General features: G+C 48.5%; 9 non-coding genes across 9 annotated transcripts; all 9 read right to left on the bottom strand.

Annotated features, from left to right (window-relative positions):
* Nucleotides 1-1,122: 1,122 nt before the first annotated feature.
* Nucleotides 1,123-1,194, bottom strand: TRNAP-AGG (transfer RNA proline (anticodon AGG)). Its single transcript has one exon. It is a non-coding gene; the product is annotated as a tRNA-Pro (tRNA).
* A 3,502-nt stretch (nt 1,195-4,696) lies between these two features.
* TRNAP-AGG (transfer RNA proline (anticodon AGG)) lies at nt 4,697-4,768 on the bottom strand. The gene has a single exon. It is a non-coding gene; the product is annotated as a tRNA-Pro (tRNA).
* A 2,622-nt stretch (nt 4,769-7,390) lies between these two features.
* Nucleotides 7,391-7,502, bottom strand: TRNAL-CAA (transfer RNA leucine (anticodon CAA)). Its single transcript has 2 exons — nt 7,465-7,502; nt 7,391-7,436 (listed from the first exon to the last, which is right to left on the bottom strand). It is a non-coding gene; the product is annotated as a tRNA-Leu (tRNA).
* A 768-nt stretch (nt 7,503-8,270) lies between these two features.
* TRNAP-AGG (transfer RNA proline (anticodon AGG)) lies at nt 8,271-8,342 on the bottom strand. Its single transcript has one exon. It is a non-coding gene; the product is annotated as a tRNA-Pro (tRNA).
* A 2,631-nt stretch (nt 8,343-10,973) lies between these two features.
* TRNAL-CAA (transfer RNA leucine (anticodon CAA)) lies at nt 10,974-11,085 on the bottom strand. Its single transcript has 2 exons — nt 11,048-11,085; nt 10,974-11,019 (listed from the first exon to the last, which is right to left on the bottom strand). It is a non-coding gene; the product is annotated as a tRNA-Leu (tRNA).
* A 3,469-nt stretch (nt 11,086-14,554) lies between these two features.
* TRNAL-CAA (transfer RNA leucine (anticodon CAA)) lies at nt 14,555-14,666 on the bottom strand. The gene is made up of 2 exons: nt 14,629-14,666; nt 14,555-14,600 (listed from the first exon to the last, which is right to left on the bottom strand). It is a non-coding gene; the product is annotated as a tRNA-Leu (tRNA).
* Nucleotides 14,667-18,137: 3,471 nt separating this feature from the next.
* On the bottom strand, nt 18,138-18,249 carry TRNAL-CAA (transfer RNA leucine (anticodon CAA)). Its single transcript has 2 exons — nt 18,212-18,249; nt 18,138-18,183 (listed from the first exon to the last, which is right to left on the bottom strand). It is a non-coding gene; the product is annotated as a tRNA-Leu (tRNA).
* A 768-nt stretch (nt 18,250-19,017) lies between these two features.
* On the bottom strand, nt 19,018-19,089 carry TRNAP-AGG (transfer RNA proline (anticodon AGG)). The gene has a single exon. It is a non-coding gene; the product is annotated as a tRNA-Pro (tRNA).
* A 2,631-nt stretch (nt 19,090-21,720) lies between these two features.
* Nucleotides 21,721-21,832, bottom strand: TRNAL-CAA (transfer RNA leucine (anticodon CAA)). Its single transcript has 2 exons — nt 21,795-21,832; nt 21,721-21,766 (listed from the first exon to the last, which is right to left on the bottom strand). It is a non-coding gene; the product is annotated as a tRNA-Leu (tRNA).
* Nucleotides 21,833-22,339: the final 507 nt, after the last annotated feature.

The raw sequence follows: 22,339 nt of genomic DNA on the forward strand, positions 1-22,339 counted from the left end.
TCACTTCAAACGATAGAATCAACTGCTTAAGTAGAAACCAGCATGGTAGTTACTGTCATAAAGTGCAGCTCTAACAGAAGGTGTGCCTGAGACGCCCCTTCCAGTAATACACAGAATTTTGATTGAGGGCCCAGCCGATGGGTTGGTGGATTTCTCCTCACATGCCACAGCAGCTTCCAAAGATAGTGGTCTGAGGAGCTGGCTCTGCAAGCAGAGCAAGATTTAAGGGAAGAAAATACACCTGTCAGAAGTGGGATTTGAACCCACGCCTCCATGAAGAGACCAGAAGGCTCAGCTTCACTGAAGATCAAGCTCTCTTGAGTCTGGCGCCTTAGACCACTCAGCCATCCTGACAGCCAAAACAGTGTGCAGGTCGGACTCTTCAGTCTGCACTTGTTGATTTTGCCGCTTGCAATGTTCCTATCAAAGTCACAGCTTTAAAGGCCCCACAATATAACATGGCCAAGAAAAAAAAAAAAAAACAGAACAAGAAACAATGCACATGCACGACCACCGAGGGATGCAGATAACTTTTTAGCGTCCTGCAATAGTAAAGCACGTTTTACACAGGTCACAAGTTTTTAAAGGTCATTTCTGTCTAAGTGTGCATTGAGAGAGACTGAGGTTTTAGGGAGCAAACACAAAAGCTGCTGCTGCCAAGTGTTTCTGCCCGGTCTCAAACCGGGGACTTTTCGCGTGTGAGGCGAACGTGATAACCACTACACTACAGAAACAAGCTTGCTGATTTGACTGAAGGAGCACAGTTCCCCTCATATGTTTGCACGATTTCCTCTATACTTTATCAGCAGTTGCTCGGAATGCGAGGGGTAAGTGTGAAAATTGCAGCGGTGTCGGCCAGCATGCATACACTCAGACGTCCTGAAAAATCCCATAGCTGCGGGCAGAGACAGACAAATATCTGATGCCTAAATGCCAGGAAGGAGAGCCTGTGAAATCATCACACAGGGCGCACTGAGAGCAAGCAGGAAGGAAGCCAAGGCATTGTAATCCATTTTTCGCCTGAGGCAAAAAATATGTTTTGCGCAACAATGCTTCGAGTAAAATGAGAAATGTTGAGGGGTTGTGTATTTTGAGCAGGATTTGATTGTTTTCCGCTAAAATGGGCTCGTCCGGGATTTGAACCCGGGACCTCTCGCACCCTAAGCGAGAATCATACCCCTAGACCAACGAGCCTGGGCACAGAAATGCAACGGCTCCGACCCTGCTCGGAGGATTGGTGACAGAGAGTGGGAGACTACATCCCAAAGCAAGAAACTGCACATGGTGCTCTCTTTTGCAGTACGACTAGAGTCATTTGCATGGTCTTCATCGAACATGACATAAAAAGCCTCTATCCTTTAGACATTTTGGCCCAGATTTACAAGAAAATGACTAAGCGCGACGCTGTGCCAAATTTGCAAGCCCCACGTGCCGTCATTTTCAAAATGCAGGAAAGCGCCGTATTTAGTAGAATACAGCGCACCCCTGTGCTTCCCCCTGCGCCAGCTCTAAATTAGCTGCTGAGCGCCAACGCAGCCGTTCTTGCACCATGGTACAAGGATGACTGCGTTGAGGGGGAAATTGTTTTTGTGCAGGAAGGGACACCTTCCTGCCCAAAAAAAAAATCTTCAATGGTGATTTGCTCTTACTTCTATGTGTGCTGCAGAATGCATCACACATAGCAAGAGCAAAAACAAGGAGAAATGAAAACATTTCTCCTCAGTGCGCCACTCTAACGACACCCCTGGGATGGCGTTGGATTTTGGCGCTGACGCAGATTTACGCCAACTCCTAAATCTGGAGCAGCATCAAAATGCTATGGTGTTGCTGTGGCACACTCCCAACAACACCCATTGCACGCCCCTTCCAGGGAACGCGCTGCGTGCTAAGGGGCCGTATTTACAAGGTGGTGTTAAGCCACAAAAAGTGGCTGAACGCCATCTTGTAAATACCGCGCAGTGCATAGTGCCACCGGGGCGTCACTAAAAGTGATGCTCCGGTGGCGATAGGGCCTTGTAAGTCTGGCACTTTATTTGCTCAAGGTGTGTGTTCTTGGTGAAGGCAGGAAAGCTATTTTCGCTCTCGTACCTTCCTTCCTTGGCTGGCTTGAATGCTGTAGGCTCAGGCTTCATTGCAAAGGTCAAACAGTGAGCAACTGACTGCCGTAAGCTGGCGCAACTCCTCTTGGTGAGCTGTGACAGATGCCCCAGGAGCGTAGTACCTCACGATGGTGAGGGATAGACACAGTCTCTTTTATCTCAGCTTGCCTGTCAGGTGAGGCAGGAAATGCAAATACTGTGAAAAAGCCCAGCGACTCGAACCAGGGACCTTTCGCATGTGAGGTGCGCATGATAACCACTACACTACACAAGCAGACACACTTGCCGGCTTGCTTCATGTGGCTATGCATTGTACTGGAACCACCACACTATGGAAACAGACACACCTGCTTGCTTTATGTGGCTATGCATTGGACTGGGATGCAAGGATGAGGGCCAATGTTCATGACGCTCAAAGCTGAGCCTTCCGGAACACAATCTCTTCCCTTGGAAGAAAGGAACTGGGATCACTTTCATTCCAAGAGGTGATTTCAGAACTGGACCCGAAATTACCATGGAGAAGCACTGTGCATTTAATGTTCCTACGAGCACTGCTGCTCCAGCACAGAAAAGCAGTTGCAAAGAAATCTCGCATACCTTCATGATGCTGAACCGTCTCGACGCCAGTATAAAGCATGTATTGCATTGCAACATGACATCTTACAAGAGTGAAAAGCAGAAATACTCCTGTTTAAAACACAGACTGAACCTATAAAGGTAGGGGTTTGTCTGGGATTTGAACCGAGGTCCTCTCACACCCGAAGCGAGAATCATACCCCTATACCAACTAGACTGCCGCTGCATAGTCATTTGAAACATCTTCTGAAGCGTCTTTCAGAAAAGCAGGGCCATTTGGAGGCTCTCTCTCTCTAAGCGTGCCATAGCAATTGATGTTTTCTGTCAAGGATTTTTTGTTTGTCTCTAGCAAGGCAAGAGGTAGTCAAAATGCCCTGTGCCAGTGAGCTGAACTAGGGGACTGATGTGAAAAGCAGACCCTTTCTGGTAGTTGTAACCCGCTGCTAGTCATGGACCCTTGCACCTTAGATTTCCCAACCAGAAGCACTGAAGGGCCTGCTAGCTCTTGAGCCAGAGGAGCATGCCTCTTGGATTCAAGCACACTTGCTCGGTCAGCGCTCGATCAGGTGAGATTTATATTAGTGGCTTATAGGCCTGAAACACTAACCTGGGAGACGCAGGGTGGCTGATTTCCCGGAATGGCCCTTGATGGGGAAATCACCTCCTTTCCCCCGCCTCATTTCAGAATTGTGTGCTAGTCGCAAGACAGTGTTCAGGGGTTCATGGGTACTGCCTACTCCCAGCTGCCTCTCTGTCTTCTTCATGTAAATTGCAAGTCACGAGGAGGCACCATTGCCAATATGCTCCGCCCACCTAACCAAGAAACCTAGTTTGAGCTTGTCTGCCTGTGTTGTTGCAGGGGCAGAGTCTTCTTTGCCCAAAAGGTGGCAGGAGAGCCTCACTTCAAACGATAGAATCAACTGCTTAAGTAGAAACCAGCATGGTAGTTACTGTCATAAAGTGCAGCTCTAACAGAAGGTGTGCCTGAGACGCCCCTTCCAGTAATACACAGAATTTTGATTGAGGGCCCAGCCGATGGGTTGGTGGATTTCTCCTCACATGCCACAGCAGCTTCCAAAGATAGTGGTCTGAGGAGCTGGCTCTGCAAGCAGAGCAAGATTTAAGGGAAGAAAATACACCTGTCAGAAGTGGGATTTGAACCCACGCCTCCATGAAGAGACCAGAAGGCTCAGCTTCAACTGAAGATCAAGCTCTCTTGAGTCTGGCGCTTTAGACCACTCGGCCATCCTGACAGCCAAAACAGTGTGCAGGTCGGACTCTTCAGTCTGCACTTGTTGATTTTGCCGCTTGCAATGTTCCTATCAAAGTCACAGCTTTAAAGGCCCCACAATATAACATGGCCAAGAAAAAAAAAAAAAAACAGAACAAGAAACAATGCACATGCACGACCACCGAGGGATGCAGATAACTTTTTAGCGTCCTGCAATAGTAAAGCACGTTTTACACAGGTCACAAGTTTTTAAAGGTCATTTCTGTCTAAGTGTGCATTGAGAGAGACTGAGGTTTTAGGGAGCAAACACAAAAGCTGCTGCTGCCAAGTGTTTCTGCCCGGTCTCAAACCGGGGACTTTTCGCGTGTGAGGCGAACGTGATAACCACTACACTACAGAAACAAGCTTGCTGGTTTGACTGAAGGAGCACAGTTCCCCTCATATGTTTGCACGATTTCCTCTATACTTTATCAGCAGTTGCTCGGAATGCGAGGGGTAAGTGTGAAAATTGCAGCGGTGTCGGCCAGCATGCATACACTCAGACGTCCTGAAAAATCCCATAGCTGCGGGCAGAGACAGACAAATATCTGATGCCTAAATGCCAGGAAGGAGAGCCTGTGAAATCATCACACAGGGCGCACTGAGAGCAAGCAGGAAGGAAGCCAAGGCATTGTAATCCATTTTTCGCCTGAGGCAAAAAATATGTTTTGCGCAACAATGCTTCGAGTAAAATGAGAAATGTTGAGGGGTTGTGTATTTTGAGCAGGATTTGATTGTTTTCCGCTAAAATGGGCTCGTCCGGGATTTGAACCCGGGACCTCTCGCACCCTAAGCGAGAATCATACCCCTAGACCAACGAGCCTGGGCACAGAAATGCAACGGCTCCGACCCTGCTCGGAGGATTGGTGACAGAGAGTGGGAGACTACATCCCAAAGCAAGAAACTGCACATGGTGCTCTCTTTTGCAGTACGACTAGAGTCATTTGCATGGTCTTCATCGAACATGACATAAAAAGCCTCTATCCTTTAGACATTTTGGCCCAGATTTACAAGAAAATGACTAAGCGCGACGCTGTGCCAAATTTGCAAGCCCCACGTGCCGTCATTTTCAAAATGCAGGAAAGCGCCGTATTTAGTAGAATACAGCGCACCCCTGTGCTTCCCCCTGCGCCAGCTCTAAATTAGCTGCTGAGCGCAAACGCAGCCGTTCTTGCACCATGGTACAAGGATGACTGCGTTGAGGGGGAAATTGTTTTTGTGCAGGAAGGGACACCTTCCTGCCCAAAAAAAAAATCTTCAATGGTGATTTGCTCTTACTTCTATGTGTGCTGCAGAATGCATCACACATAGAAAGAGCAAAAACAAGGAGAAATGAAAACATTTCTCCTCAGTGCGCCACTCTAACGACACCCCTGGGATGGCGTTGGATTTTGGCGCTGACGCAGATTTACGCCAACTCCTAAATCTGGAGCAGCATCAAAATGCTATGGTGTTGCTGTGGCACACTCCCAACAACACCCATTGCACGCCCCTTCCAGGGAACGCGCTGCGTGCTAAGGGGCCGTATTTACAAGGTGGTGTTAAGCCACAAAAAGTGGCTGAACGCCATCTTGTAAATACCGCGCAGTGCATAGTGCCACCGGAGGCGTCACTAAAAGTGATGCTCCGGTGGCGATAGGGCCTTGTAAGTCTGGCACTTTATTTGCTCAAGGTGTGTGTTCTTGGTGAGGGCAGGAAAGCTATTTTCGCTCTCGTACCTTCCTTCCTTGGCTGGCTTGAATGCTGTAGGCTCAGGCTTCATTGCAAAGGTCAAACAGTGAGCAACTGACTGCCGTAAACTGGCGCAACTCCTCTTGGTGAGCTGTGACAGATGCCCCAGGAGCGTAGTACCTCACGATGGTGAGGGATAGACACAGTCTCTTTTATCTCAGCTTGCCTGTCAGGTGAGGCAGGAAATGCAAATACTGTGAAAAAGCCCAGCGACTCGAACCAGGGACCTTTCGCATGTGAGGTGCGCATGATAACCACTACACTACACAAGCAGACACACTTGCCGGCTTGCTTCATGTGGCTATGCATTGTACTGGAACCACCACACTATGGAAACAGACACACCTGCTTGCTTTATGTGGCTATGCATTGGACTGGGATGCAAGGATGAGGGCCAATGTTCATGACGCTCAAAGCTGAGCCTTCCGGAACACAATCTCTTCCCTTGGAAGAAAGGAACTGGGATCACTTTCATTCCAAGAGGTGATTTCAGAACTGGACCCGAAATTACCATGGAGAAGCACTGTGCATTTAATGTTCCTACGAGCACTGCTGCTCCAGCACAGAAAAGCAGTTGCAAAGAAATCTCGCATACCTTCATGATGCTGAACCGTCTCGACGCCAGTATAAAGCATGTATTGCATTGCAACATGACATCTTACAAGAGTGAAAAGCAGAAATACTCCTGTTTAAAACACAGACTGAACCTCTAAAGGTAGGGGTTTGTCTGGGATTTGAACCGAGGTCCTCTCACACCCGAAGCGAGAATCATACCCCTATACCAACTAGACTGCCGCTGCATAGTCATTTGAAACATCTTCTGAAGCGTCTTTCAGAAAAGCAGGGCCATTTGGAGGCTCTCTCTCTCTAAGCGTGCCATAGCAATTGATGTTTTCTGTCAAGGATTTTTTGTTTGTCTCTAGCAAGGCAAGAGGTAGTCAAAATGCCCTGTGCCAGTGAGCTGAACTAGGGGACTGATGTGAAAAGCAGACCCTTTCTGGTAGTTGTAACCCGCTGCTAGTCATGGACCCTTGCACCTTAGATTTCCCAACCAGAAGCACTGAAGGGCCTGCTAGCTCTTGAGCCAGAGGAGCATGCCTCTTGGATTCAAGCACACTTGCTCGGTCAGCGCTCGATCAGGCGAGATTTATATTAGTGGCTCATAGGCCTGAAACACTCACCTGGGAGACGCAGGGTGGCTGATTTCCCGGAATGGCCCTTGATGGGGAAATCACCTCCTTTCCCCCGCCTCATTTCAGAATTGTGTGCTAGTCGCAAGACAGTGTTCAGGGGTTCATGGGTACTGCCTACTCCCAGCTGCCTCTCTGTCTTCTTCATGTAAATTGCAAGTCACGAGGAGGCACCATTGCCAATATGCTCCGCCCACCTAACCAAGAAACCTAGTTTGAGCTTGTCTGCCTGTGTTGTTGCAGGGGCAGAGTCTTCTTTGCCCAAAAGGTGGCAGGAGAGCCTCACTTCAAACGATAGAATCAACTGCTTAAGTAGAAACCAGCATGGTAGTTACTGTCATAAAGTGCAGCTCTAACAGAAGGTGTGCCTGAGACGCCCCTTCCAGTAATACACAGAATTTTGATTGAGGGCCCAGCCGATGGGTTGGTGGATTTCTCCTCACATGCCACAGCAGCTTCCAAAGATAGTGGTCTGAGGAGCTGGCTCTGCAAGCAGAGCAAGATTTAAGGGAAGAAAATACACCTGTCAGAAGTGGGATTTGAACCCACGCCTCCATGAAGAGACCAGAAGGCTCAGCTTCACTGAAGATCAAGCTCTCTTGAGTCTGGCGCCTTAGACCACTCGGCCATCCTGACAGCCGAAACAGTGTGCAGGTCGGACTCTTCAGTCTGCACTTGTTGATTTTGCCGCTTGCAATGTTCCTATCAAAGTCACAGCTTTAAAGGCCCCACAATATAACATGGCCAAGAAAAAAAAAAAAAAACAGAACAAGAAACAATGCACATGCACGACCACCGAGGGATGCAGATAACTTTTTAGCGTCCTGCAATAGTAAAGCACGTTTTACACAGGTCACAAGTTTTTAAAGGTCATTTCTGTCTAAGTGTGCATTGAGAGAGACTGAGGTTTTAGGGAGCAAACACAAAAGCTGCTGCTGCCAAGTGTTTCTGCCCGGTCTCAAACCGGGGACTTTTCGCGTGTGAGGCGAACGTGATAACCACTACACTACAGAAACAAGCTTGCTGATTTGACTGAAGGAGCACAGTTCCCCTCATATGTTTGCACGATTTCCTCTATACTTTATCAGCAGTTGCTCGGAATGCGAGGGGTAAGTGTGAAAATTGCAGCGGTGTCGGCCAGCATGCATACACTCAGACGTCCTGAAAAATCCCATAGCTGCGGGCAGAGACAGACAAATATCTGATGCCTAAATGCCAGGAAGGAGAGCCTGTGAAATCATCACACAGGGCGCACTGAGAGCAAGCAGGAAGGAAGCAAAGGCATTGTAATCCATTTTTCGCCTGAGGCAAAAAATATGTTTTGCGCAACAATGCTTCGAGTAAAATGAGAAATGTTGAGGGGTTGTGTATTTTGAGCAGGATTTGATTGTTTTCCGCTAAAATGGGCTCGTCCGGGATTTGAACCCGGGACCTCTCGCACCCTAAGCGAGAATCATACCCCTAGACCAACGAGCCTGGGCACAGAAATGCAACGGCTCCGACCCTGCTCGGAGGATTGGTGACAGAGAGTGGGAGACTACATCCCAAAGCAAGAAACTGCACATGGTGCTCTCTTTTGCAGTACGACTAGAGTCATTTGCATGGTCTTCATCGAACATGACATAAAAAGCCTCTATCCTTTAGACATTTTGGCCCAGATTTACAAGAAAATGACTAAGCGCGACGCTGTGCCAAATTTGCAAGCCCCACGTGCCGTCATTTTCAAAATGCAGGAAAGCGCCGTATTTAGTAGAATACAGCGCACCCCTGTGCTTCCCCCTGCGCCAGCTCTAAATTAGCTGCTGAGCGCCAACGCAGCCGTTCTTGCACCATGGTACAAGGATGACTGCGTTGAGGGGGAAATTGTTTTTGTGCAGGAAGGGACACCTTCCTGCCCAAAAAAAAAATCTTCAATGGTGATTTGCTCTTACTTCTATGTGTGCTGCAGAATGCATCACACATAGCAAGAGCAAAAACAAGGAGAAATGAAAACATTTCTCCTCAGTGCGCCACTCTAACGACACCCCTGGGATGGCGTTGGATTTTGGCGCTGACGCAGATTTACGCCAACTCCTAAATCTGGAGCAGCATCAAAATGCTATGGTGTTGCTGTGGCACACTCCCAACAACACCCATTGCACGCCCCTTCCAGGGAACGCGCTGCGTGCTAAGGGGCCGTATTTACAAGGTGGTGTTAAGCCACAAAAAGTGGCTGAACGCCATCTTGTAAATACCGCGCAGTGCATAGTGCCACCGGGGCGTCACTAAAAGTGATGCTCCGGTGGCGATAGGGCCTTGTAAGTCTGGCACTTTATTTGCTCAAGGTGTGTGTTCTTGGTGAGGGCAGAAAAGCTATTTTCGCTCTCGTACCTTCATTCCTTGGCTGGCTTGAATGCTGTAGGCTCAGGCTTCATTGCAAAGGTCAAACAGTGAGCAACTGACTGCCGTAAGCTGGCGCAACTCCTCTTGGTGAGCTGTGACAGATGCCCCAGGAGCGTAGTACCTCACGATGGTGAGGGATAGACACAGTCTCTTTTATCTCAGCTTGCCTGTCAGGTGAGGCAGGAAATGCAAATACTGTGAAAAAGCCCAGCGACTCGAACCAGGGACCTTTCGCATGTGAGGTGCGCATGATAACCACTACACTACACAAGCAGACACACTTGCCGGCTTGCTTCATGTGGCTATGCATTGTACTGGAACCACCACACTATGGAAACAGACACACCTGCTTGCTTTATGTGGCTATGCATTGGACTGGGATGCAAGGATGAGGGCCAATGTTCATGACGCTCAAAGCTGAGCCTTCCGGAACACAATCTCTTCCCTTGGAAGAAAGGAACTGGGATCACTTTCATTCCAAAAGGTGATTTCAGAACTGGACCCGAAATTACCATGGAGAAGCACTGTGCATTTAATGTTCCTACGAGCACTGCTGCTCCAGCACAGAAAAGCAGTTGCAAAGAAATCTCGCATACCTTCATGATGCTGAACCGTCTCGACGCCAGTATAAAGCATGTATTGCATTGCAACATGACATCTTACAAGAGTGAAAAGCAGAAATACTCCTGTTTAAAACACAGACTGAACCTATAAAGGTAGGGGTTTGTCTGGGATTTGAACCGAGGTCCTCTCACACCCGAAGCGAGAATCATACCCCTATACCAACTAGACTGCCGCTGCATAGTCATTTGAAACATCTTCTGAAGCGTCTTTCAGAAAAGCAGGGCCATTTGGAGGCTCTCTCTCTCTAAGCGTGCCATAGCAATTGATGTTTTCTGTCAAGGATTTTTTGTTTGTCTCTAGCAAGGCAAGAGGTAGTCAAAATGCCCTGTGCCAGTGAGCTGAACTAGGGGACTGATGTGAAAAGCAGACCCTTTCTGGTAGTTGTAACCCGCTGCTAGTCATGGACCCTTGCACCTTAGATTTCCCAACCAGAAGCACTGAAGGGCCTGCTAGCTCTTGAGCCAGAGGAGCATGCCTCTTGGATTCAAGCACACTTGCTCGGTCAGCGCTCGATCAGGCTCGATCAGGCGAGATTTATATTAGTGGCTCATAGGCCTGAAACACTCACCTGGGAGACGCAGGGTGGCTGATTTCCCGGAATGGCCCTTGATGGGGAAATCACCTCCTTTCCCCCGCCTCATTTCAGAATTGTGTGCTAGTCGCAAGACAGTGTTCAGGGGTTCATGGGTACTGCCTACTCCCAGCTGCCTCTCTGTCTTCTTCATGTAAATTGCAAGTCACGAGGAGGCACCATTGCCAATATGCTCCGCCCACCTAACCAAGAAACCTAGTTTGAGCTTGTCTGCCTGTGTTGTTGCAGGGGCAGAGTCTTCTTTGCCCAAAAGGTGGCAGGAGAGCCTCACTTCAAACGATAGAATCAACTGCTTAAGTAGAAACCAGCATGGTAGTTACTGTCATAAAGTGCAGCTCTAACAGAAGGTGTGCCTGAGACGCCCCTTCCAGTAATACACAGAATTTTGATTGAGGGCCCAGCCGATGGGTTGGTGGATTTCTCCTCACATGCCACAGCAGCTTCCAAAGATAGTGGTCTGAGGAGCTGGCTCTGCAAGCAGAGCAAGATTTAAGGGAAGAAAATACACCTGTCAGAAGTGGGATTTGAACCCACGCCTCCATGAAGAGACCAGAAGGCTCAGCTTCACTGAAGATCAAGCTCTCTTGAGTCTGGCGCCTTAGACCACTCGGCCATCCTGACAGCCAAAACAGTGTGCAGGTCGGACTCTTCAGTCTGCACTTGTTGATTTTGCCGCTTGCAATGTTCCTATCAAAGTCACAGCTTTAAAGGCCCCACAATATAACATGGCCAAGAAAAAAAAAAAAAAACAGAACAAGAAACAATGCACATGCACGACCACCGAGGGATGCAGATAACTTTTTAGCGTCCTGCAATAGTAAAGCACGTTTTACACAGGTCACAAGTTTTTAAAGGTCATTTCTGTCTAAGTGTGCATTGAGAGAGACTGAGGTTTTAGGGAGCAAACACAAAAGCTGCTGCTGCCAAGTGTTTCTGCCCGGTCTCAAACCGGGGACTTTTCGCGTGTGAGGCGAACGTGATAACCACTACACTACAGAAACAAGCTTGCTGATTTGACTGAAGGAGCACAGTTCCCCTCATATGTTTGCACGATTTCCTCTATACTTTATCAGCAGTTGCTCGGAATGCGAGGGGTAAGTGTGAAAATTGCAGCGGTGTCGGCCAGCATGCATACACTCAGACGTCCTGAAAAATCCCATAGCTGCGGGCAGAGACAGACAAATATCTGATGCCTAAATGCCAGGAAGGAGAGCCTGTGAAATCATCACACAGGGCGCACTGAGAGCAAGCAGGAAGGAAGCCAAGGCATTGTAATCCATTTTTCGCCTGAGGCAAAAAATATGTTTTGCGCAACAATGCTTCGAGTAAAATGAGAAATGTTGAGGGGTTGTGTATTTTGAGCAGGATTTGATTGTTTTCCGCTAAAATGGGCTCGTCCGCGATTTGAACCCGGGACCTCTCGCACCCTAAGCGAGAATCATACCCCTAGACCAACGAGCCTGGGCACAGAAATGCAACGGCTCCGACCCTGCTCGGAGGATTGGTGACAGAGAGTGGGAGACTACATCCCAAAGCAAGAAACTGCACATGGTGCTCTCTTTTGCAGTACGACTAGAGTCATTTGCATGGTCTTCATCGAACATGACATAAAAAGCCTCTATCCTTTAGACATTTTGGCCCAGATTTACAAGAAAATGACTAAGCGCGACGCTGTGCCAAATTTGCAAGCCCCACGTGCCGTCATTTTCAAAATGCAGGAAAGCGCCGTATTTAGTAGAATACAGCGCACCCCTGTGCTTCCCCATGCGCCAGCTCTAAATTAGCTGCTGAGCGCCAACGCAGCCGTTCTTGCACCATGGTACAAGGATGACTGCGTTGAGGGGGAAATTGTTTTTGTGCAGGAAGGGACACCTTCCTGCCCAAAAAAAAAATCTTCAATGGTGATTTGCTCTTACTTCTATGTGTGCTGCAGAATGCATCACACATAGCAAGAGCAAAAACAAGGAGAAATGAAAACATTTCTCCTCAGTGCGCCACTCTAACGACACCCCTGGGATGGCGTTGGATTTTGGCGCTGACGCAGATTTACGCCAACTCCTAAATCTGGAGCAGCATCAAAATGCTATGGTGTTGCTGTGGCACACTCCCAACAACACCCATTGCACGCCCCTTCCAGGGAACGCGCTGCGTGCTAAGGGGCCGTATTTACAAGGTGGTGTTAAGCCACAAAAAGTGGCTGAACGCCATCTTGTAAATACCGCGCAGTGCATAGTGCCACCGGGGCGTCACTAAAAGTGATGCTCCGGTGGCGATAGGGCCTTGTAAGTCTGGCACTTTATTTGCTCAAGGTGTGTGTTCTTGGTGAGGGCAGGAAAGCTATTTTCGCTCTCGTACCTTCCTTCCTTGGCTGGCTTGAATGCTGTAGGCTCAGGCTTCATTGCAAAGGTCAAACAGTGAGCAACTGACTGCCGTAAGCTGGCGCAACTCCTCTTGGTGAGCTAACAGATGCCCCAGGAGCGTAGTACCTCACGATGGTGAGGGATAGACACAGTCTCTTTTATCTCAGCTTGCCTGTCAGGTGAGGCAGGAAATGCAAATACTGTGAAAAAGCCCAGCGACTCGAACCAGGGACCTTTCGCATGTGAGGTGCGCATGATAACCACTACACTACACAAGCAGACACACTTGCCGGCTTGCTTCATGTGGCTATGCATTGTACTGGAACCACCACACTATGGAAACAGACACACCTGCTTGCTTTATGTGGCTATGCATTGGACTGGGATGCAAGGATGAGGGCCAATGTTCATGACGCTCAAAGCTGAGCCTTCCGGAACACAATCTCTTCCCTTGGAAGAAAGGAACTGGGATCACTTTCATTCCAAGAGGTGATTTCAGAACTGGACCCGAAATTACCATGGAGAAGCACTGTGCATTTAATGTTCCTACGAGCACTGCTGCTCCAGCACAGAAAAGCAGTTGCAAAGAAATCTCGCATACCTTCATGATGCTGAACCGTCTCGACGCCAGTATAAAGCATGTATTGCATTGCAACATGACATCTTACAAGAGTGAAAAGCAGAAATACTCCTGTTTAAAACACAGACTGAACCTATAAAGGTAGGGGTTTGTCTGGGATTTGAACCGAGGTCCTCTCACACCCGAAGCGAGAATCATACCCCTATACCAACTAGACTGCCGCTGCATAGTCATTTGAAACATCTTCTGAAGCGTCTTTCAGAAAAGCAGGGCCATTTGGAGGCTCTCTCTCTCTAAGCGTGCCATAGCAATTGATGTTTTCTGTCAAGGATTTTTTGTTTGTCTCTAGCAAGGCAAGAGGTAGTCAAAATGCCCTGTGCCAGTGAGCTGAACTAGGGGACTGATGTGAAAAGCAGACCCTTTCTGGTAGTTGTAACCCGCTGCTAGTCATGGACCCTTGCACCTTAGATTTCCCAACCAGAAGCACTGAAGGGCCTGCTAGCTCTTGAGCCAGAGGAGCATGCCTCTTGGATTCAAGCACACTTGCTCGGTCAGCGCTCGATCAGGCTCGATCAGGCGAGATTTATATTAGTGGCTCATAGGCCTGAAACACTCACCTGGGAGACGCAGGGTGGCTGATTTCCCGGAATGGCCCTTGATGGGGAAATCACCTCCTTTCCCCCGCCTCATTTCAGAATTGTGTGCTAGTCGCAAGACAGTGTTCAGGGGTTCATGGGTACTGCCTACTCCCAGCTGCCTCTCTGTCTTCTTCATGTAAATTGCAAGTCACGAGGAGGCACCATTGCCAATATGCTCCGCCCACCTAACCAAGAAACCTAGTTTGAGCTTGTCTGCCTGTGTTGTTGCAGGGGCAGAGTCTTCTTTGCCCAAAAGGTGGCAGGAGAGCCTCACTTCAAACGATAGAATCAACTGCTTAAGTAGAAACCAGCATGGTAGTTACTGTCATAAAGTGCAGCTCTAACAGAAGGTGTGCCTGAGACGCCCCTTCCAGTAATACACAGAATTTTGATTGAGGGCCCAGCCGATGGGTTGGTGGATTTCTCCTCACATGCCACAGCAGCTTCCAAAGATAGTGGTCTGAGGAGCTGGCTCTGCAAGCAGAGCAAGATTTAAGGGAAGAAAATACACCTGTCAGAAGTGGGATTTGAACCCACGCCTCCATGAAGAGACCAGAAGGCTCAGCTTCACTGAAGATCAAGCTCTCTTGAGTCTGGCGCCTTAGACCACTCGGCCATCCTGACAGCCAAAACAGTGTGCAGGTCGGACTCTTCAGTCTGCACTTGTTGATTTTGCCGCTTGCAATGTTCCTATCAAAGTCACAGCTTTAAAGGCCCCACAATATAACATGGCCAAGAAAAAAATAATAAAACAGAACAAGAAACAATGCACATGCACGACCACCGAGGGATGCAGATAACTTTTTAGCGTCCTGCAATAGTAAAGCACGTTTTACACAGGTCACAAGTTTTTAAAGGTCATTTCTGTCTAAGTGTGCATTGAGAGAGACTGAGGTTTTAGGGAGCAAACACAAAAGCTGCTGCTGCCAAGTGTTTCTGCCCGGTCTCAAACCGGGGACTTTTCGCGTGTGAGGCGAACGTGATAACCACTACACTACAGAAACAAGCTTGCTGATTTGACTGAAGGAGCACAGTTCCCCTCATATGTTTGCACGATTTCCTCTATACTTTATCAGCAGTTGCTCGGAATGCGAGGGGTAAGTGTGAAAATTGCAGCGGTGTCGGCCAGCATGCATACACTCAGACGTCCTGAAAAATCCCATAGCTGCGGGCAGAGACAGACAAATATCTGATGCCTAAATGCCAGGAAGGAGAGCCTGTGAAATCATCACACAGGGCGCACTGAGAGCAAGCAGGAAGGAAGCCAAGGCATTGTAATCCATTTTTCGCCTGAGGCAAAAAATGTGTTTTGCGCAACAATGCTTCGAGTAAAATGAGAAATGTTGAGGGGTTGTGTATTTTGAGCAGGATTTGATTGTTTTCCGCTAAAATGTGCTCGTCCGCGATTTGAACCCGGGACCTCTCGCACCCTAAGCGAGAATCATACCCCTAGACCAACGAGCCTGGGCACAGAAATGCAACGGCTCCGACCCTGCTCGGAGGATTGGTGACAGAGAGTGGGAGACTACATCCCAAAGCAAGAAACTGCACATGGTGCTCTCTTTTGCAGTACGACTAGAGTCATTTGCATGGTCTTCATCGAACATGACATAAAAAGCCTCTATCCTTTAGACATTTTGGCCCAGATTTACAAGAAAATGACTAAGCGCGACGCTGTGCCAAATTTGCAAGCCCCACGTGCCGTCATTTTCAAAATGCAGGAAAGCGCCGTATTTAGTAGAATACAGCGCACCCCTGTACTTCCCCCTGCGCCAGCTCTAAATTAGCTGCTGAGCGCCAACGCAGCCGTTCTTGCACCATGGTACAAGGATGACTGCGTTGAGGGAGAAATTGTTTTTGTGCAGGAAGGGAAACCTTCCTGCCCCCAAAAAAAATCTTCAATGGTGATTTGCTCTTACTTCTATGTGTGCTGCAGAATGCATCACACATAGAAAGAGCAAAAACAAGGAGAAATGAAAACATTTCTCCTCAGTGCGCCACTCTAACGACACCCCTGGGATGGCGTTGGATTTTGGCGCTGACGCAGATTTACGCCAACTCCTAAATCTGGAGCAGCATCAAAATGCTATGGTGTTGCTGTGGCACACTCCCAACAACACCCATTGCACGCCCCTTCCAGGGAACGCGCTGTGTGCTAAGGGGCCGTATTTACAAGGTGGTGTTTAGCCACAAAAAGTGGCTGAACGCCATCTTGTAAATACCGCGCAGTGCATAGTGCCACCGGAGGCGTCACTAAAAGTGATGCTCCGGTGGCGATAGGGCCTTGTAAGTCTGGCACTTTATTTGCTCAAGGTGTGTGTTCTTGGTGAGGGCAGGAAAGCTATTTTCGCTCTCGTACCTTCCTTCCTTGGCTGGCTTGAATGCTGTAGGCTCAGGCTTCATTGCAAAGGTCAAACAGTGAGCAACTGACTGCCGTAAACTGGCGCAACTCCTCTTGGTGAGCTGTGACAGATGCCCCAGGAGCGTAGTACCTCACGATGGTGAGGGATAGACACAGTCTCTTTTATCTCAGCTTGCCTGTCAGGTGAGGCAGGAAATGCAAATACTGTGAAAAAGCCCAGCGACTCGAACCAGGGACGTTTCGCATGTGAGGTGCGCATGATAACCACTACACTACACAAGCAGACACACTTGCCGGCTTGCTTCATGTGGCTATGCATTGTACTGGAACCACCACACTATGGAAACAGACACACCTGCTTGCTTTATGTGGCTATGCATTGGACTGGGATGCAAGGATGAGGGCCAATGTTCATGACGCTCAAAGCTGAGCCTTCCGGAACACAATCTCTTCCCTTGGAAGAAAGGAACTGGGATCACTTTCATTCCAAGAGGTGATTTCAGAACTGGACCCGAAATTACGATGGAGAAGCACTGTGCATTTAATGTTCCTACGAGCACTGCTGCTCCAGCACAGAAAAGCAGTTGCAAAGAAATCTCGCATACCTTCATGATGCTGAACCGTCTCGACGCCAGTATAAAGCATGTATTGCATTGCAACATGACATCTTACAAGAGTGAAAAGCAGAAATACTCCTGTTTAAAACACAGACTGAACCTATAAAGGTAGGGGTTTGTCTGGGATTTGAACCGAGGTCCTCTCACACCCGAAGCGAGAATCATACCCCTATACCAACTAGACTGCCGCTGCATAGTCATTTGAAACATCTTCTGAAGCGTCTTTCAGAAAAGCAGGGCCATTTGGAGGCTCTCTCTCTCTAAGCGTGCCATAGCAATTGATGTTTTCTGTCAAGGATTTTTTGTTTGTCTCTAGCAAGGCAAGAGGTAGTCAAAATGCCCTGTGCCAGTGAGCTGAACTAGGGGACTGATGTGAAAAGCAGACCCTTTCTGGTAGTTGTAACCCGCTGCTAGTCATGGACCCTTGCACCTTAGATTTCCCAACCAGAAGCACTGAAGGGCCTGCTAGCTCTTGAGCCAGAGGAGCATGCCTCTTGGATTCAAGCACACTTGCTCGGTCAGCGCTCGATAGGCTCGATCAGGCGAGATTTATATTAGTGGCTCATAGGCCTGAAACACTCACCTGGGAGACGCAGGGTGGCTGATTTCCCGGAATGGCCCTTGATGGGGAAATCACCTCCTTTCCCCCGCCTCATTTCAGAATTGTGTGCTAGTCGCAAGACAGTGTTCAGGGGTTCATGGGTACTGCCTACTCCCAGCTGCCTCTCTGTCTTCTTCATGTAAATTGCAAGTCACGAGGAGGCACCATTGCCAATATGCTCCGCCCACCTAACCAAGAAACCTAGTTTGAGCTTGTCTGCCTGTGTTGTTGCAGGAGCAGAGTCTTCTTTGCCCAAAAGGTGGCAGGAGAGCCTCACTTCAAACGATAGAATCAACTGCTTAAGTAGAAACCAGCATGGTAGTTACTGTCATAAAGTGCAGCTCTAACAGAAGGTGTGCCTGAGACGCCCCTTCCAGTAATACACAGAATTTTGATTGAGGGCCCAGCCGATGGGTTGGTGGATTTCTCCTCACATGCCACAGCAGCTTCCAAAGATAGTGGTCTGAGGAGCTGGCTCTGCAAGCAGAGCAAGATTTAAGGGAAGAAAATACACCTGTCAGAAGTGGGATTTGAACCCACGCCTCCATGAAGAGACCAGAAGGCTCAGCTTCACTGAAGATCAAGCTCTCTTGAGTCTGGCGCCTTAGACCACTCGGCCATCCTGACAGCCAAAACAGTGTGCAGGTCGGACTCTTCAGTCTGCACTTGTTGATTTTGCCGCTTGCAATGTTCCTATCAAAGTCACAGCTTTAAAGGCCCCACAATATAACATGGCCAAGAAAAAAAAAAAAAAACAGAACAAGAAACAATGCACATGCACGACCACCGAGGGATGCAGATAACTTTTTAGCGTCCTGCAATAGTAAAGCACGTTTTACACAGGTCACAAGTTTTTAAAGGTCATTTCTGTCTAAGTGTGCATTGAGAGAGACTGAGGTTTTAGGGAGCAAACACAAAAGCTGCTGCTGCCAAGTGTTTCTGCCCGGTCTCAAACCGGGGACTTTTCGCGTGTGAGGCGAACGTGATAACCACTACACTACAGAAACAAGCTTGCTGATTTGACTGAAGGAGCACAGTTCCCCTCATATGTTTGCACGATTTCCTCTATACTTTATCAGCAGTTGCTCGGAATGCGAGGGGTAAGTGTGAAAATTGCAGCGGTGTCGGCCAGCATGCATACACTCAGACGTCCTGAAAAATCCCATAGCTGCGGGCAGAGACAGACAAATATCTGATGCCTAAATGCCAGGAAGGAGAGCCTGTGAAATCATCACACAGGGCGCACTGAGAGCAAGCAGGAAGGAAGCCAAGGCATTGTAATCCATTTTTCGCCTGAGGCAAAAAATATGTTTTGCGCAACAATGCTTCGAGTAAAATGAGAAATGTTGAGGGGTTGTGTATTTTGAGCAGGATTTGATTGTTTTCCGCTAAAATGGGCTCGTCCGGGATTTGAACCCGGGACCTCTCGCACCCTAAGCGAGAATCATACCCCTAGACCAACGAGCCTGGGCACAGAAATGCAACGGCTCCGACCCTGTTCGGAGGATTGGTGACAGAGAGTGGGAGACTACATCCCAAAGCAAGAAACTGCACATGGTGCTCTCTTTTGCAGTACGACTAGAGTCATTTGCATGGTCTTCATCGAACATGACATAAAAAGCCTCTATCCTTTAGACATTTTGGCCCAGATTTACAAGAAAATGACTAAGCGCGACGCTGTGCCAAATTTGCAAGCCCCACGTGCCGTCATTTTCAAAATGCAGGAAAGCGCCGTATTTAGTAGAATACAGCGCACCCCTGTGCTTCCCCCTGCGCCAGCTCTAAATTAGCTGCTGAGCGCCAACGCAGCCGTTCTTGCACCATGGTACAAGGATGACTGCGTTGAGGGGGAAATTGTTTTTGTGCAGGAAGGGACACCTTCCTGCCCAAAAAAAAAATCTTCAATGGTGATTTGCTCTTACTTCTATGTGTGCTGCAGAATGCATCACACATAGCAAGAGCAAAAACAAGGAGAAATGAAAACATTTCTCCTCAGTGCGCCACTCTAACGACACCCCTGGGATGGCGTTGGATTTTGGCGCTGACGCAGATTTACGCCAACTCCTAAATCTGGAGCAGCATCAAAATGCTATGGTGTTGCTGTGGCACACTCCCAACAACACCCATTGCACGCCCCTTCCAGGGAACGCGCTGCGTGCTAAGGGGCCGTATTTACAAGGTGGTGTTAAGCCACAAAAAGTGGCTGAACGCCATCTTGTAAATACCGCGCAGGGCATAGTGCCACCGGGGCGTCACTAAAAGTGATGCTCCGGTGGCGATAGGGCCTTGTAAGTCTGGCACTTTATTTGCTCAAGGTGTGTGTTCTTGGTGAGGGCAGGAAAGCTATTTTCGCTCTCGTACCTTCCTTCCTTGGCTGGCTTGAATGCTGTAGGCTCAGGCTTCATTGCAAAGGTCAAACAGTGAGCAACTGACTGCCGTAAGCTGGCGCAACTCCTCTTGGTGAGCTGTGACAGATGCCCCAGGAGCGTAGTACCTCACGATGGTGAGGGATAGACACAGTCTCTTTTATCTCAGCTTGCCTGTCAGGTGAGGCAGGAAATGCAAATACTGTGAAAAAGCCCAGCGACTCGAACCAGGGACCTTTCGCATGTGAGGTGCGCATGATAACCACTACACTACACAAGCAGACACACTTGCCGGCTTGCTTCATGTGGCTATGCATTGTACTGGAACCACCACACTATGGAAACAGACACACCTGCTTGCTTTATGTGGCTATGCATTGGACTGGGATGCAAGGATGAGGGCCAATGTTCATGACGCTCAAAGCTGAGCCTTCCGGAACACAATCTCTTCCCTTGGAAGAAAGGAACTGGGATCACTTTCATTCCAAGAGGTGATTTCAGAACTGGACCCGAAATTACCATGGAGAAGCACTGTGCATTTAATGTTCCTACGAGCACTGCTGCTCCAGCACAGAAAAGCAGTTGCAAAGAAATCTCGCATACCTTCATGATGCTGAACCGTCTCGACGCCAGTATAAAGCATGTATTGCATTGCAACATGACATCTTACAAGAGTGAAAAGCAGAAATACTCCTGTTTAAAACACAGACTGAACCTATAAAGGTAGGGGTTTGTCTGGGATTTGAACCGAGGTCCTCTCACACCCGAAGCGAGAATCATACCCCTATACCAACTAGACTGCCGCTGCATAGTCATTTGAAACATCTTCTGAAGCGTCTTTCAGAAAAGCAGGGCCATTTGGAGGCTCTCTCTCTCTAAGCGTGCCATAGCAATTGATGTTTTCTGTCAAGGATTTTTTGTTTGTCTCTAGCAAGGCAAGAGGTAGTCAAAATGCCCTGTGCCAGTGAGCCGAACTAGGGGACTGATGTGAAAAGCAGACCCTTTCTGGTAGTTGTAACCCGCTGCTAGTCATGGACCCTTGCACCTTAGATTTCCCAACCAGAAGCACTGAAGGGCCTGCTAGCTCTTGAGCCAGAGGAGCATGCCTCTTGGATTCAAGCACACTTGCTCGGTCAGCGCTCGATCAAGCTCGATCAGGCGAGATTTATATTAGTGGCTCATAGGCCTGAAACACTCACCTGGGAGACGCAGGGTGGCTGATTTCCCGGAATGGCCCTTGATGGGGAAATCACCTCCTTTCCCCCGCCTCATTTCAGAATTGTGTGCTAGTCGCAAGACAGTGTTCAGGGGTTCATGGGTACTGCCTACTCCCAGCTGCCTCTCTGTCTTCTTCATGTAAATTGCAAGTCACGAGGAGGCACCATTGCCAATATGCTCCGCCCACCTAACCAAGAAACCTAGTTTGAGCTTGTCTGCCTGTGTTGTTGCAGGGGCAGAGTCTTCTTTGCCCAAAAGGTGGCAGGAGAGCCTCACTTCAAACGATAGAATCAACTGCTTAAGTAGAAACCAGCATGGTAGTTACTGTCATAAAGTGCAGCTCTAACAGAAGGTGTGCCTGAGACGCCCCTTCCAGTAATACACAGAATTTTGATTGAGGGCCCAGCCGATGGGTTGGTGGATTTCTCCTCACATGCCACAGCAGCTTCCAAAGATAGTGGTCTGAGGAGCTGGCTCTGCAAGCAGAGCAAGATTTAAGGGAAGAAAATACACCTGTCAGAAGTGGGATTTGAACCCACGCCTCCATGAAGAGACCAGAAGGCTCAGCTTCACTGAAGATCAAGCTCTCTTGAGTCTGGCGCCTTAGACCACTCGGCCATCCTGACAGCCAAAACAGTGTGCAGGTCGGACTCTTCAGTCTGCACTTGTTGATTTTGCCGCTTGCAATGTTCCTATCAAAGTCACAGCTTTAAAGGCCCCACAATATAACATGGCCAAGAAAAAAAAAAAAAACAGAACAAGAAACAATGCACATGCACGACCACCGAGAGATGCAGATAACTTTTTAGCGTCCTGCAATAGTAAAGCACGTTTTACACAGGTCACAAGTTTTTAAAGGTCATTTCTGTCTAAGTGTGCATTGAGAGAGACTGAGGTTTTAGGGAGCAAACACAAAAGCTGCTGCTGCCAAGTGTTTCTGCCCGGTCTCAAACCGGGGACTTTTCGCGTGTGAGGCAAACGTGATAACCACTACACTACAGAAACAAGCTTGCTGATTTGACTGAAGGAGCACAGTTCCCCTCATATGTTTGCACGATTTCCTCTATACTTTATCAGCAGTTGCTCGGAATGCGAGGGGTAAGTGTGAAAATTGCAGCGGTGTCGGCCAGCAT

This window comes from Pleurodeles waltl, unplaced genomic scaffold, assembly GCF_031143425.1.
Source record: "Pleurodeles waltl isolate 20211129_DDA unplaced genomic scaffold, aPleWal1.hap1.20221129 scaffold_72, whole genome shotgun sequence".
Lineage (NCBI taxonomy): Eukaryota > Metazoa > Chordata > Amphibia > Caudata > Salamandridae > Pleurodeles > Pleurodeles waltl.